At 30.3% G+C, this 12,341-nt stretch overlaps 1 protein-coding gene and 1 long non-coding RNA gene across 2 annotated transcripts in view; one reads left to right on the top strand and one right to left on the bottom strand.

Moving 5' to 3' along the window:
- Positions 1-12,341, top strand: part of LOC122272038 (uncharacterized) — a 201,163-nt gene that overhangs the window by 134,393 nt on the left and 54,429 nt on the right. The gene's annotated exons all lie outside the window — the stretch shown is intronic.
- Positions 9,027-10,497, bottom strand: LOC122272285 (uncharacterized). The gene is made up of 2 exons (XR_006226905.2): positions 10,204-10,497; positions 9,027-9,171 (listed from the first exon to the last, which is right to left on the bottom strand). It is a non-coding gene; the product is annotated as an uncharacterized lncRNA (long non-coding RNA).

Below are 12,341 nucleotides of genomic sequence, written 5' to 3'. Positions count from 1 at the left end.
AAGACTATGTCGAATGTTTAAAATTGTGAGAAATAATTAAGGAAGTTAAAATTGGTATTTCTGACACCGTTTATACTGCCAAACTCTTGCTGAAGCTCGCCAATATTGGTATCGAGACAACATGTTTAGATCCTTCCATGGTTTACTCCTCTAGCTTATATGTAGGGTCAGGTAAGGTAGATGCTTCTCGAAATGCGGTATGATAGAAACTGGATTTGCACAGGGTTCAATACCCAGTTGCACCCTCTCCAATATCTACATCAATGATCTTGTCAAAAAACTCAAAACAATTCTGGAATTAGATACCTGCTCTATGCTGACAACCACGTGATCGGGTTTGAAATCCCCAAGAAACAAGCTGCACAAAAAATTAGTCATGGCTTTAATTTAGCTTCAGATGTCTTAGAGCAATTAGAGGAAAATAATATGAAAGTTGACATGGACAAAACAGTTTCTTCCCTTTTGAAAAAGTCGAGGTATAAATGAGGTATAAACGAGGTATATTTTAAAGGTATAAAGGAGGTTGTTATTTAAATACGTCGTTAAGGTTGAAAAGGGTGCAAATGAATACCACAAAATCAACCTTAAATATACCTTAAATATACCTCCAGAGGTATATATGTTTCAACCTGAGGTGTTTAATTTTACATCTGTGGAGAGGTAGATATCTACTACTTTAGTTTCATTTTCAACCTTAGGTTATTACTTATCAGCCTGAAGTATATTTTTTTACACTTGTGGAAGTACTTATTCAACAACTTAAGGTGTGTCATTTTACACTTCTGGTTGTTATAAATCAACCTCAGGTGCATTTTGTTCTATCTGAGTTAATTATTTTTCAACCTCAGGTACATAATTTTATGCTTGTAGAGGTATATATTTATCACCCTGTGGTGTGTCGCTTCTCACTTCTGGTTGTTATAAATCAACCTCAGGTGTATTTTGTTCTATCTGAGGTAATTATTTTTCACCCTCAGGTATTTAATTTTATGCTTGTAGAGGTATATATTTATCAACCTGTTGTGTGTCGCTTCACACTTCTGGTTGTTATAAATCAACCTCAGGTGTATTTTGTTCTATCTGAGGTAATTATTTTTCACCCTCAGGTATTTAAATTTATGCTTGTAGAGGTATATATTTATCAACCTGTGGTGTGTCGCTTCACACTTCTGGTAGTTATAAATCAACCTCAGGTGCATTTTGTTCTATCTGAGGTAATAATTTTTCAACCTCAGGTACATAATTTTATGCTTGTAGAGGTATATATTTATCAACCTGTGGTGTGTCGCTTCCCACTTCTGGTTGTTATAAATCAACCTCAGGTGTATTTTGTTCTATCTGAGGTAATTATTTTTCAACCTCAGGTATCTAATTTTATGCTTGTAGAGGTATATATTTATCAACCTATGGTGCATCGTTTTACACTTCTGGTTGTTATAAATCAACCTGAAGTGTATTTTCCTCACTTGGAAAGGTTATTTTTATTAAAGGTTATTATGGAAGGGAAGATACCTACCTTAAGTTATTATTTCGTAACCTGAAGTATATATTTTTGTATTTTTAGAATTATTAATTTATCAACCAAAGATGCGACATTTTGCACTTCAGGCTTATGTAGCTCAACCTAAAGCTGTTTTTTCAATACTTACGAAGGTGAGGTGTTATACAGACCACCTAGTTGATTAGGGACCACCTAGTTGAACCTCACTATATAAAAAATATAATATATATATAAAGATATTATCTAAATTGTATAAAGAATAATGTATGTCATTGCATTTTTTCACCAGTAGAGATCTTCATTTATCAATCTGAAGTTTTTAACATTAAACCATCGGCAGTAATTGCTTTTGTTAAGTTATAAAGGAAAGTTTCAAATGCATAATTCTTCTGCAATTTTAATAGATTGAATTAAATCATCTTAAAATTACACTTATCCAAATTCTACAATTAGTAAAAATCATTTATGGAACTCATATTTTTAGAAGATAGTTGTCTAATGTGCTTGAATTTTTTAAGCTATAAAACTACAAATTTAAATAATTAGTCAGCTGAAATGCAAATACTTTTATTTAATACTAAAATTTAATTTTTTTAAAAATCAACAAAATTATTTTAAATACTGTTTCCGTCTACCTGTTGAAACTTGTAATTATTGGAACCTAAAAGAAAAAAAAATGAATTAGTAAGAAAGTCATATTTACAATTATAGTGGCAGGTTTTAAACTATTAAAATATTAGAAATTATTTTTTTTATGATTTAAATTAACTGGATGAAGCTAATTTTCTTTTTCAGATAAATAGTAGTACTCTTCTGCCATTTCTATTCAATCCTCATAGCTGAAAAGCATGACAGGTACCACAGTCACAAAATAAAGTACACTGAAGTCAGTACTACAATTAACAACATTTACAGAAATTCAAATATATCATTCCAATCTTAATATGCAATTTTAACACTTTGTATTTTTCTATACATTTGGTATCATTATGGTACTTGTAAGTTCGATAATTATATTTTCTTTCTTTTTTTCGTACAAATCTTTAAACTCAATAAACCTAGTCTATATATTTTTAAACTTTTTGTCTGACTTTATGAAACTAATAGCTTTTTTATAAACTTTAGACGCTGATTCTGAAAAGGACTTCCGTTATTGTCAATCACATAAGAGTTTCTTAAAAAATAGTTATTTCAATATTTTTTAATAAATGTTATCAAGAATCAACAATCGTTTAATAAATTAAGTTTTAAAGTTATGTACCAATTTTTATTTTTTTTACACTCAATCGAATAGGACAAACTACTTGTTGATAAGGAGCATTTATTTTAAAGTTGTGAGTAATTTTATGTGAGGAAAATGTCTAAGAGAGAATGATTTGAAATAATACGTTTAAAATAAGTTGAATGCAATATCTCCTATATAATTTATAATACCAAGCAGAATAAAACTAGTTGTTACAAACATTTGTTTAAATATAAAAACACATCCCATAAGATGAAATTCAAAAAATTGCATGTTACTTCCAACAATAAATGTCTTTATTTGCAATTGATTTTATTCAATTCAGCATTAAAATTGCATAAGAAGCTATACTGACTTATTTCTAAAAAATGTAAGATTTTCGAAAGTCGCTAATTTTTGAAGTAGTGAACCATAAACAGCTGCATAAAAATGCTCATAACCTTGAAACAAATTGTCATATAAACTTGAAATCGTGTTTAATTTGATTCTGCTCAATATTTTAATAAGTAATAAAATATTTAACAGAAACCAACCAACTCTGCTTAGTAAATAATTAACGTGGCTAAATTGAGAAAAAATAACACGTAGTGAAAATAGCAGTGTGATCAAACATAAAAAAGTTAGCTAGTGCAGTTAATAGTTTTCAATTATCAAATATCTAACACACTATTGTTATCAACAATTGAGTAAATGCTGTAGTCAATTAGGAGAGATTACTTTTTCTTTATGGTATAAATTCAGGACAATTTCTTAGGGGAAGGCTGAGAAGTAATTAGCTAGTTACTTCTTCATCGCTGCTGCACATGCACTATTTACAGCCTAGGTCATCTCAGCAATATCAGGGAACAGTGAATAAGCTTTGTAAACATATATATATATATACACATATATGTATATACACACACACACATATATATATATATATATATGTGTAAGAAAAAGAAATTACATGTTAATGAGATTTAAAATGCAGTGTTATTATGCATATTTTCACTTATAAGCAACAATATAAACTTTGCAGCAGATATCCAAGCAAACGATAAGCATACAGCTATAGTAGAATTTCAAAGCAAAATTGCTATTTTAAAGATCTTTCAATTTTCAATGATTTATTTATAAGAGAAATTCAGAACATTTTACTCAACTAATCAGCTTGCATACAGCAACGTTGAAGCATATACATTTAAGCAAAATAAAAGAATAGTTATATTTGAATAAATTACAAACAATAAATGATACTGTGCATAGCCTGCTGTAACGATTCACCAGTAACGTTACCCTAAACAACGACGAGAAATATTTCGATTGTTCTCTCTTATTGCTAAGCCTGCACCAATAGCTTCTAAGAATATCCTCCTACTTAAATTATTTAAGATCAGGAGGCGTCTTTAAAACAAAAATAATAAAATTTAAGTTTAAAAATTGAAGCATATATGATTAAAAGTGATAAAAGTAAATTAATAAATGTCAAGCACACTTACCGAGTTTCGAATAGACTTTCGATTGTCAATACACACGCCATTTGCCGGCTCGCACGGAACTCTGGGAAGTGAGCTAGTTAATATGAAGTGTACTTTAAACAACCTAAAAGCAAGCTTCGGTATAAATAAAATGACTTCATACACCTCAATAAATACCTCACTCTCTTTAGTAGAAAAAAGGTATATTTTTTAATACCTCGAAACTACCTCACTCTCGTTAGTTGAAATAAAGTTGATTTTTTTATACCTCATAAGTACCTCTTTTGTTACAAGTGTAAGAAAAACAACAAGTGTAAGAAAAACAACCTGGTATACCTTGGAAACTACCTCATCAGTCTGGTTGCTATGAAGTGATTTTAAAACAACCTCAAAATAAGCTTAGGTATAAATAAAATGACTTCGTATAACTCAATAAATACCTCACTCTCTTTAGTTGAAGTAAGGTACATTTTTTTATACCTCGTAAATACCTCATTCTCGCTAGTTGAAATAAGGTTAGTTTTTTTATACCTCATAAATACCTCTTTTGTTACAAGTGTAAGAAAAACAACCTCGTATACCTTAATCATCTCATCAGTCTGGTTGACTTGAAGTGGATTTAAACAACCTCAAAATAAGCTAAAGTGTAAATAAAATTACTCCATATACCTCAATAAATACCACACTCTCTTTAGTTGAGACACGGTAAAAAATTTTATACCTCAAAAACACCTCTTTTGTTACAAGTGTAAGAAAATAAACTTGGTATACCTCAAAAATCACCTTATCAGTCTGGTTGATTTGAAGTGAATTTTAAACAACCTCAAAACAAGCTGAAATGCATATAAAACAACCTCGTACACCTTAATTCCAACATTTACGAGATATAATTTTTATTGCTGTTTTCTCTGCAACCTTAAATATACCTCAAAAATACCTCAAATCAACCTTAAATATACCTTAAATTTCCGTAAGGGTTCACTGACACATCAACCTTTACATAAAGATTTATGTCGAGGACGCGTTATCCCTGATGCCGTCAAGTTCAATTATTTGGGTGTAACCTTTCATCGGAAACTATCCTGGAAATAACATACGGAAAACATTCTAAATTGTCTCTTTCTTTGTCACTTTTTACCCACTGACGGTCTGCACGTAAAAAGCCGTATTTTAACCTGCAGTCTTCTGCGCACAGCAAAACCGGTTTTCCCACGTTATTAGATAGAAAAGTGGTGTAACGGGAAGAAACAATTTCCCAATTTCGCCCATTTGCTGAACAGTCCGTGGAAACGACTGGCTTATCATACCTTGAATCTAATTTATAAACTTTTTATTTTGCTCATTATAACTAACTCTTGTGGGCCTCAGATTACGGAATTTGACTCTGTTACTGAATTAATTGATAGACCCAAAATCAAGCGTTGCGGATCACTACATGGGTCGTGAAAACAACACCGATTAACACAATGCTTATGATAGCGTAAAACAGTGCCTTAAAGAATTTATTTCTGGAAATGGCCCTACTTCTGTGGAAAAAAATAATACGACTACCTGGCTGCCTCTCGCCTATGACCCCTTGGACACAGGGAGTTGATTTTTTGCAGGGTGTCCTGGAACTTAAGGAACTACTTTTAGAAACTTCTGTCCCGAGCCACTAGTCCCATCTTTAGATCCAACTATCCATAAAGGTTTTTAGATCCATACTGAACTCAGCCAAGTGGTTTTCAAAAGCGAACAAGACATCTTTATTTTAAGGACCCTTACCATAGAAACGATATAATGCACCCTATATCCGGAACTGGACAGGGTACACATTTAAACTGATGGAAGTCTTTTGAGGGAAACTAATAAGGCAGAAGCAGTGGTTTAGAGCCATCTTTTCTTTCTTAATTTTACAATTGTAAGTTGCTCAACTGCTTTTAAAGGTGACGTTGCTCCTATTCGTGTAGCCCTGTCGCAGTTACGCTGTCATTCAAACAGTTTTGAAAGGGTTGTTATCTTCCGTGACACAAAAGCGGCGATTTCTGCCACTCTAGTTCTGTCTCCTCTTATATCTTCGAGTGCAAAAAACTTCTTCAAAGCCTGTTTGGGTTTTCTAAGGCAATTGCTTTGTATGGGATCTCGGGACACTGCAGTACAGCTGGTAACGAGTCAGCAGACTATCTTACAAAGCAGGGAGGTTCTATCATACAAACATTAAGGTAAGCTGTTCCTCTTGCCAATGCTAGGTACCTAATTTTTAATTTATAAGAGCGGCAAGCTTGAAATTAGCTTATAAATAAAATCTTAATCAAATCCTATGGAAAACTCTTTCTTCCGAATGTAGCGCTTGAGCCAGATTTCGTGGGGAGTTTTACTAGTAAACAGTTATGCCTGCCCTGTTTTGCATGAAATTACCTCTGGATAAACAAATTTCATAATTGTATGTAAAATTTTTTTGATTCGCTTAAAAAGTTCTCGAGATATGGCGAAACACGCAAAAAGTAAAATTAGTTGTAATAGGTCCAAACTTTGGGCCGCTCTCTTGGCCAAACTATTAGAACCATATTTCCCCTATGTTTTGGGGATCAGAAATTCGAATTCGTCGAAAAAAGGTATGTTTCTTCAGAGAGAGTATGTTTTTGTGTCTGATTTCGTAACTTAAAATAACATCTGCTATTATTAATTCCTTAGCGTTTGTCATACTGTTGATTCTTTGACTTTTACTGCTGTGGAATGAAATAAGATAAATAGAATAAGTGGGAAGGGATATCAATGAGCCATTTTTCACAATCATGAAGTAGAGCTAATCTCTTGCCTTATGCCTCTATCACACGAGAGAAAAATATGTGCAACCGTAAGTGTAACTGTAAGTGTAAGTGCAAGTCTAAGCGCAATTCCTCCGTTCGGAGTTGCCGAAAGGGTTGCTTTATTGCCTGAACGGTTGCATGTAATTGGGTTACCATATTTTGTATTTTATCTTTACTTTTGGCTTATATTTTATTTTATCATACGATTCTATTATATCATAAGTTTCTCAACGATGTTCTTAAAGGTAGGGAAAAGAAATCACAGACGCTGTAGAATATTGATTGATTTTGATTTAATTTTTTACATTTGTATTTGTGTTAAGTCTTTTTTTCAGCAGCAAATAAAAATTCTGAAAACTTTATTTCCCCATTAGTGAAGTTGCATAGTATTAAAAAGATTATGATTTCTACCTCATAATATGAGATGATATTAAGATATCATTGAATTTAATGCAGCGTCCTTAAAAGGATAAGGGGGTGAAAGGGGGTGGACTTAAATACTATCTAGAATTTTGATGATTTTTTTAAATCTTGATTTGAGTGACTAAGGTACAAAACATGGTGAGCAGCGTTCTTAAAAAGTGCTTATTTTCGATTATCATTTTTAAAAGCCCTTAAAGGTGCTTTCTTAAGGGGAGCTTTTAAAAAGTGCTTTATTTTCCCTTTTCGAAAATGAGATTTAGGAAAGGGATTGTCGATTTTCACCACGTATTTTGAAAATGCGTGCTTTTCACATTTTTCTATTTCACGTTTTCGAATTCATTCAACCACGATCAATTTAAGCGTACCGTCAGTTCATAGCGTATGAGAGCGCCAATCATTTTACAGGTTTGGTGAAATACTAGCGAGTCCGCATGTGCATCTAGTGAGCTGGGTTCGGTGAGATTCTTGCTCTCTCGTGTGCAACTCTGCTGCATTTTGCAAGATATTCTCGATTTCAGGCTTCATTTTCCAACCTCTGAAATCGGACCGAAATATCTCTTGATCACTTTTTAATGGCTAATATAATCAAGAAAAGAGTTCTTTGTCAAATTCTAGTTATTTTATCATGATCATGTAAAGTCTTTGAAAATTATTTTGCATTTTGTCAATTTACATAGTGCTTAAAAATATTTCTTGAGTGCCTAAAATGTTCTTAAAAGTTGTTTATTTTTTGTTGAAAAATTTGGATCAGCACCCTGTAAAAGCATAGTTTATTGATAAATATTTACTATCTAACATGCTAGTTAGGTAAGTGTGGTATCATTATCTATGTATACGGTAAATCGAATGAGTATAAAACCAGGCTGTCTGGTTTAATAATTTAGAAATTCGAAAATTTATAAGAGTTTCATGTGTAGAAAGGACAATTTTTTGACTTTTACCACTTCATGCAATTGACATTGCTATCTATACAAGTAAGGCATTTCTTCAAATTTAATTTTTTAGGCTTAATTCAACAAAATAGTTCTTTGAAATAATTCTTCAGAAGAAATAAGGGTTTAATGTATGAAATATGAAATTTTTGACTTACCTTTTACTCATAAAATATTTATAACATCAAAACTATTAGATCTATCAAATCAATTCTTTTTTTTTAATTTAGTCAAAAAAATACATAATAAATAATGTTAGACTTGTCTATCTACAATGTCTCAGATTTTATTGTCATCAAATAAATTTACATTTCATTAAGGGATCATCAATTTTATTCATTTGCACATTGCATATCAGGAATATCACTTTTATGAAAATTATTTCTTCCAATTCCTCAGTAACATTGTTTTTTATATATAAGAGGATTTTCAATGTCATACTTGCAATTTATTATTGTAAAATTTAAAACATTCATTATTGGTATAAGATAACTTAATTAAAAATTATAGGATTTATTTTAGGACAAATTTATTGTAATATACAATATATAAATTAAAAATTATTAATAACTAAGAAAAAAACAATATTTTATTAAGAACATACTTTTTATGTATCATATTATTTTGTTATAGCCTTTTACATGTTTTGTTTTACATTTTAAATAATACAAGAATCAATTTAAAAAATAAAACATTTAATATCAAGTGAAACATTTAGAACATTATTCATTTTCATTTCTTATTTTTTAATTTCTTTCATAAAAATAGTATTACATCTCTTTCCTTCTTCACCAGACAAACCTTACAGGATTATACGAAATACCTGAAATAAAAGAGAGAAATCACTTTCATGATAAAATTTTACCAACACATTATTAGAATAAGGGAGATTAAATACCATAAATTTAAAATCATTTAAATCCTTAGGTATCCCTTTTAAACTTATTTTAAGTTTGACAGATATTTTGATTATAGTTCTAAGATTATTCTATATTATAATGAAAGAGGGCAGGTATATTTGGTTTTGTAGTTCTTATGTTTGGATTGAAATTTGTTTTAAGAAAAATAAATTGTATTTATAAACGAAGACTATTAAAAATGTAAGTATATTGAAAAATTAGTAAGATACACGTTACTTACTGTCATTGTGGAAAAGTTAAGTATCAAAAGATAAATGTGAAGTATAAATAAAAAGTAAAGTATCATTAGTTAACTTTGAATAATTATAAACAAAATATTATGCAAATCATCATACACAAAAAAAAAATNCACCAAAAATAAAAAAAAAATAGAGGGGATGAATGTAGAAACAGACAAGGAGATTGGGAATTTGCATTTTTTATAATTACTTCTTATATATAATATACTTTATTTTTTAAAACTTTTCAATAATCATTGAAAAATGGGGTAACTTTGTGAGGAGACAAGGTAAATATTTACCACACATATTTTCTAACTTGCTTTAAAAAAATTAAAAGAATTCTTAGGGAAGAATAAAATAATTATTTCTCAAATGATTATAATAATAAAAATATTTCAAATAATCGGACACATGCTTTTACAATCAACAGAAATAAAGCTTAAAATTTAAAAATAAAGAAATATAATCATTTAATCATTATTATATTTTATGTTATAATAATACAACAAAGTTTGGCGAGTTGCTTGGCGAATATCTCAAAGTAAAGCTATTCGCCAGTAGAAATCTTTACATATATAAAAATAGAAATTCTTTCTATTTAAAGTAATTAAAACTTTGATCGGAACAAATTATAATAAGTTTTAATTTTATTAGCTTAAAATAAATAAATATTTTAAAAGAAAATTTATCTAGAAAATCGTGTACTATACTCACCGATACTAAAATGATGTGCAGGTTCCTGTTATGGTAGTACATCAACTGCATTGAGATGGTCATCTCATCGTGTGAAAGTATTTTTAATGCCTTAATTTTAAAGGAAATGTTATTATTAAGCTAAAAAACTTCCGTTTCATCTATAAAAAAATTTCATCCGATCATCCTCTTCACCAACGTCGCCGCCATTTTTATTTACATTTGTATATGTCATCACATAAAATTGAAACGTCATAAAAAGCAAACAATCTGATTGGTTCACGTAAGAAATTGCCTGAACAGTTGCAGATATTTCGTGCAACCGTCATTTCTATATCACACGAGAATTTTTCGAGCAATTTTAGGAGAAATTACACTTGCAGTTGCACTTACACTTACAGTTACACTTACAGTTGCACTTACACTTACAGTTGCACTTACACTTACAGTTACACTTACAATTGCTCTTACACTAACAGTTACACTTACAGTTGCACTTACACTTACAGTTATACTTACAGTTGCACTTATTTTCTCTCGTGTGATATAGCCATGATTTATCATCCCACCAAGAATCAAGATATGAAAATTCTAACATTCAAATTAAAACATCAGAAAAAATCTCCAGCAGTTACTCAATTTTATCACCCTGTCAATCCGAAGAGGAAAGTGCAAACTTAAAAATTGTAGCATCGAGCGAAATCGTCAGCAGTTCTTCCAATATACCACCCTACGAAGAAACAAAGGAGGAAAATGCTGATATGGATACTGTAAAATCAAAAGAAATTTTCCGCAGATCTCCCGATTATCTAATCTACCACGAATCAGCGGTTGAAAGTGCTGAATTCTACAACTGAATATTTAACGTGGACAGTTGGAAATACAGAGATGAAATATTTCGAGATTTTGGATCAACAGAAAACCTTGAGTTTTATTTCAAAATTGTAGCAAAAGCTAGGCAGGCAGATGCAGAAATAACAAAAATGAAAAAAGAAAACCCATCAAATCCACCCATTCTGTCAGTTCCTATCTTTGAAGTAAACGACATGCAAGATATAAAGGGAATAAAGAAATAAAGGATGGGCCAACATCCAAGGTTTTGTGGCCAAAATTAGTATTTCGATAAAATTTNGTTTAAATAATTAAATATAGCAATGAAAATATAATAATTTTTCGTAATTTTACATTAAAAATGAAAAGCAAATTATATTTCCGAAGTAATATATTTCAAAATAATGCGAATTAATTACAAAATAACGCGAAAACATGAAAAAAACAACAGAATTTTTGTTTGTCGGTATATTTAGTCCACCTTTTCAATATGGGCAAAATGTTAAACTAATTACCTCACCTCGTGGAACTTTTTAGAGATAAGTTTCGAAAGTAATTCAAACATTGTAAAATGTCAAATGATAAGATATAAACTATAAGTTTGTCAAGAGTATTAACTAATCCAACAAATTGAAAAATTGTACTATAATTTCAGACTGTACATATGATTACATATGATATAAATACATATAATTCAGACTATATAGTTACAGACTCTGATAAAAATGTTACAGAAAGGTGAAATTCCTATATATATTTCTGAAATACAAATTTAAAAGTTACATTAAAAAAAAAATTTTAAACATATTTTTCACTACATTGTACTCTCGTCGGTCCGAAAAGTAAGTTATAATGTTTGGAATGATTATGAATTCGTAATTAGGGAGATATTAAAGCTGCCTAAACATATTTAAGTTGAAATTTAATTTTTGACTTTTGGCCAAAGATCATGGTCTTCTGGCCCACTGAGCATTGGGGAGAAAACGTTTTTGCATTTATAAAAATGCTTAATAATACTTAATTTGGTACATTTATAAAAATACTTAATCCTGCGTTGTTCGGATGTGGTGATTTCAAATCTAAAATTAGTTTTGCTGCATTTTCATTAGAAATTTTTATTAAATTTTTTGTTGAGATGTACAAGTATAAAAATGTTATATATAACAGTGAGTCGCGTAGGTTTTGGGAAACACTCTTATGGTGAGTTAGCAGGATTAAAATTACATATGAACATAAGTCCAGATATTTCGTAGTACGTGGCTAGGGGCGCTTCCCCTATTATTGAATATTGACACGACTCACCCTATTTGTGTAGGGTTTACGTCAAA

This window comes from Parasteatoda tepidariorum, chromosome 9 (assembly GCF_043381705.1).
Source record: "Parasteatoda tepidariorum isolate YZ-2023 chromosome 9, CAS_Ptep_4.0, whole genome shotgun sequence".
NCBI lineage: Eukaryota > Metazoa > Arthropoda > Arachnida > Araneae > Theridiidae > Parasteatoda > Parasteatoda tepidariorum.
This window is presented reverse-complemented; position numbering and strand designations above follow the sequence as displayed.